Source organism: Entamoeba invadens (assembly GCF_000330505.1).
Source record: "Entamoeba invadens IP1 unplaced genomic scaffold scaff_1105074725335, whole genome shotgun sequence".
Lineage (NCBI taxonomy): Eukaryota > Evosea > Mastigamoebida > Endamoebidae > Entamoeba > Entamoeba invadens.
The window spans coordinates 20,072-25,588 of NW_004440243.1; positions in this window are offsets into that span (position 1 = coordinate 20,072).

Genomic DNA, 5,517 nt, shown 5'->3' on the forward strand with positions numbered 1-5,517 from the left:
GTCATCACAGTATTTGAGGGTGGGGCATCATTGACATCACACTGCAACTTGTTTGGTAAGTTTGAGTTGAACTGCATTTTACCAGCACCATACAATGACGTCATACAACTAAAGTCACATCTGACATTAATTCAAATGGGATTGTGAATGCATCAGCTGGAGACAAGAAACGAGGAAAGAAGAATGAGATCACAAACACAAGAGACGAAGGAAGATTTACAAAGGAGCATATTTTTAAGATGGTTGCCGAGAAATTATAGGCCAAGGAAGTATTATATAAGTTGTAATATGATATCATTTCATTATTGATACTAATGATAGAGACAGGTTGCTTTCAAAACACATATGCTGTGATATGTCAATTTAATCTATTTTTTCATTTTACAGTTTCATATTTTTTAATGTTCAAGTACTAAAGATTTGAATTATCTATTTTTTCAACACATTATCCGATAACGTTACAAACAAAAAATATATTATTGATTGTGTTAAACAACATGTAGCTGACTTGTTACAATTTCCACTTCTTCGGGATCAAGTGTTATATTAAGAGAACCAAACCTTTCGAATACAATTTATTTTCAATCAATTTCTTCAATTTTAATTGTTAACATCAATACCTGTATGTCCTATAGCCACAGAAGCGAATTCACTGAGAAAACTGAAACATTTCAAAAAAATAAGCCAACACTTTTTTCAATTGAAGAAAAGGATAAATCAATAAAAGAAATATCAAGATTACTAAATATCACAGAACAAACCACAGCATACAAAACCACTGATTATGTTAACAATTAAATGAATAAAATGTTGTCTAAAAAACAAATACTTGAGTTCATTCACAATAACACATTTATTGAACCAGTTGTTCCGAAACCCATTTAGGAAAGCAGGGTTAACCTTTCAAATGACGACCTAAGAAACTATATTAAAAGCATTTAATCCCTACTCAACAACGACCACAAGTACTGCAACAAAAATAAGTACAATCAGATTGTCTAGGGTTCTCCCATCATTATTATTAAACGTGGACAAGCGTGGTTTTGTTCCATTTGTTGACACAAAAGAACAAACAGTAAATTGCGATTTTTTAAAACCCCCACACAACAGAACACTCTGTCGATAGAACCATTAAAAAGTAGTTTGGTTGCTGAAATATTCAGTAACTCGACAACACTGAAACCAATGTTAATTGTCCCAAGAAAAACCGTTTAAAATGAAATTAAACAGTTTGAAATGTTCGATTCGTTGGTGATTGTGTTCCAAATAAATGGGTTTATGAATGAAGAGATCTTGTTGTTTTGGGAAGAAAAAAAATTATTTACGGTTTTTGAAAAAAAGAAAAAAATAAAAAGAAGGGAATGGGGTGTGCTAATCATGGATAGTATGGGGTTACACTTTACCGAAGAAGCAGTTGAAGGTTTCAACAAAAACATGATAGTTATTTTCAGTTGTGCCCTCATTCAAGTCATCTGACATAACCATTAGACTTGGTTATTTTTGGCAACAAAAAAGTTTGTATTCATATCAGATTACGTTGTTGTTCTGACTGTAAGAAATTCACAGTTACCCCGAGTTGAAAGAAGTTTTAAAGATTGGTAAAAAAGAGGCAAGTAATGAAATTATTTCAGAGACTGAAGTGATTTCCGTTTTGAAAACAATTGGTAAGACAGAGAAGTTAGTTAAAACCAAAATCACCAAAAAGTACTTAACAACCTTTTCTCTGAGTGATTGATCAAAGCAAAATTGATACAATTTTATTTGAGTGGTTTGACAATTCAGATTGTTTCAACTATGATTTATTGTGATTGCACTACAAATGAAATGAACATTGTTAATGACTTTAACAAAATTGGGTTTGTTCAATATCAAAAGACTATAATAAAAGTAAAAAGTAATACATCACCAGATTCAGGTTTTGTGCAAAAAGTATCTTCGTTTATGAAGAAATTTGGTGAAACCTGTATCCAAAATGAAGATAAAATTTCGAGTTTGTTGGTATAAGAAAAGTGACAATCGCGGATCTTGTAAAAGAAGAAATATCCGAAGAAGATTGGTTGGAAAAGACTAAGATGAGTTTGATTGTTCTAATTGTGTTTTAACACCAATGAAACAACTAAAAACGATTTGGAGTTTTTTATTATTTTTGTGATTCGTTTTTAATAATTTAATGTAACTTTTACTATAGTTTAAATGATAGTAAAAATGTGTTATAAATTTACATTTATTGATCTAACGTTATAATTAATTTCTAGATTTACTAAAAATCATCATTATCCGTTTATCCTAGTTATTGCAGGTAAAACATAGTTGAATTCGTCATATTTGGTTTGTAAAATTGTGAATTGAATGGAATATCATTAACATGACTTAGATTTCAACAAGTAGAAGTCACATTGGATATTAATACAAACTATATTTTGAATATTTCTTAATTGTGTTGATTTTACAAACAGTTGGAATTGACTGATTTCTCTACAATAAAAATTAATAATAGTATATAAATAAAATGTGATGTTATAAGAAGTGCGTTTTTATTCAAATTTTCAAGGACAAGGCAACCATGACATCATTTTGCAACATGCTTTACATATTTGTTAAACACAACATAAAAACAAAAAATGTAATTTGGTTAATAAATTATATCTTCTTTATCCTCTTTATCCTCTATTTATTATTTATGTAAATTTGGATTTTTTTGGTTATAGTTGTTTTTAATTAATAAATTTATAATTGATAATTGTTCTATTTCAAGCCGCTAACAAATTGTATAATTTACTATATTAATATACTATAATTTACTATAACAATTCTAATTAACCTCTAAACTACAAATTTATTATTTTCATATAATTAATTTTACTACTAATTTTAAGGAATAATTCATAAACATAACTTAATATCCTAAAATAAAAAGGTATATTTTTAAGCATACATACAGACCGACAAAACTCAAGGAATAATCAAAAAATACTTAAGTACTATTTTAATTATTTAATTATATTATTTTTCAAATGAATATAAAATAGTAAAAATTAATAACAAATTAATTTATGTTACAACACAATACAAATTGACTTTAAATTGAAGTTTACATATTGAACGGAGTTTAAATTGAATTCATTTTCTAAACTGCTTAAATTCTTATGATAACAAATAATCTTCTCAACTAATATGAAATATAGCAATAAAAAACATTCTAAAAATACAAAGTTTATTACACTAATTATATTAAGTGTTATTGATAAATTAATTATTTAATAACTTTAACTTATAATTTTATTAAAATAAATCAAACATGAAATGAGTTTAACATGTTATGATTCTAAAAAACTGGAAATGTAAGTATTATAATTAAATATAATTTAACTAATCTTGGTAGTAAATTATGCAAATTAAATATAATTCAGTGTTATTGATGTTTTTTTCTCAAATTAACATTACCAAAAATTTTTTAGTCTAATCAAAACTTTTCAAATTTTATGAGTAGGGGGTCATAAAATCTAATATCGAGCTTACAACAGCTTAAACATCGAGCTAAATTCAGGAATAGTAAAACAGTTTTTTCAATATTTACATTTTTTGATTCTTAATATTCAGTCTTTTTTTCTAAGACTGCTTAAAAAATATGTTTGATTATTTCTAGATTCTTATATTGTAATATCATATTTTTGTTTCACGGTTTTATACATGAACATTAAAATATCACATTTTAAAATGGTATATAAAAATTTTTGGAAATATCGTGTTATTACAAACTATTAAAAGCTGTGGTAATAATTATTATAAATTAATAATAAAAAATTTAAAAAAAAATAAAAAGTGAAAAAAGAGATGGCCATTTATTTATAAATATTTGGCACTTTCCTTTCCCACTTTCACCTGTTTATCAAAAAAATATTTGCCTCGATTGTTTTTTGAAGGAAGTCCACTTTTCAGCCACTGTTTTTGCATCCGTTTCACCCACTTTCCTTGTCCGTACTGCGTGGACGCGGATGTGGTTTCCCTTCGCTTGGGGGGGGGGGGGGGGGGTCAGGGGGATCCGCGCCAAGGGAGGACTTGGAAAGTGGGTGAAACGGTGCACAAACAGACTGTATGAGTGCGTCTTTATGATCCTTCTTTTCAATGCTCCGTCTCACTCGGTTTCCACTAAATCAAGGTGATTTTTCGGCATTTCCTGAATTCGGGAACCAGACCTAATATTATCCAAAACGCCCATTTACTATAATTATAATAAAAAATTATAAAATATAGTAAATTAATTCTATATTTAGACGGGGTGAGGGTGGGAAAGGTCTGCCCCTGAAACTAGATATTTTAGGGATTCATGAGGATTGTTAATTTTTCTGAGGATGGTAAATATCTTAAACATAATTTCTTTCAATTTAGATTTTTTTGCCTAAGATCAAAAAGGTATATTTTGAAACACATGATTTTCTTTAAAAATGCTATTTATGGATTTTTTAAAAGATGATTCTTGGTGTTGATTTTTACAAAAAAATAATCTATTTCTATTTTTTGATTTACCACAAGACTAACCTTGGTTTAAATGAAAACATTTGACAGACATTTAATTATCGAAAAAGTCGATTTTTTTATCAAAATCACAAAACAAATTAATCGAACAATTTTTAATCTTTTTTACAAAAAATACAATTTATTAAAAATCAATTCATGATATTTCAAACAATAAAAATTGATAACAAATAACGTACTGATAATTAATACTTTATGCGATGACAATTTATGTATTTGCGCAAATTCAAAAAGAGAGGTTTTGGATATCGATAAAACAACGACTGATAAATAAACAAATTTTTAAAATAAAATCATTTTTGTTTTAAACGGTTTTATTTATATTTCAAAACATATATACACAAGAAATATATGTTTATATTATTTTTTTTTATACAATATCAATTTTCAATAGAAATGTGTTCAATTTATCAATCAATTATATATATTAATTGGCGTTTTTGTTGTGTTTTGACGATTTTTGATATAATCAATTAACAAAACTCACTTTATAAAAATTCTTTGATAATTTTATTTATAGAATTTTAAATCAATAATGGCAGTGCTATAAATAACTCTGAGGATGGTAAGTCGTGTAACAAACAGACATTATCAACACAGACTTAAACATCTAAGAAGTGAAATGACGTGTTCCCATATTCAAAAATAGTACCTTACTCGATATACATTTCAGATAGATGTAAAAGTGTAAACTTTCTATTTCTGTCATCCTCAGAAAATAATTGCCATCCTCAGAACTGTAAATCTGTTTAAAACACAAGTTAATATCAAAATAAAACATTCATATTAAAATATACACAACATGATTAACTTTGTTATTACAATAAATTTGAATAATTGCATAAATTACAAAAATATTTATAAATTTGTTTTTTAAAAAATGCATTATTATTAAATCAGTGTTTTCGACTTTTTCAATTTTCATTTTGATAAAAAACAATTATCAATTTAAATGTAAATTTTAATTTTTATGTTATAAAG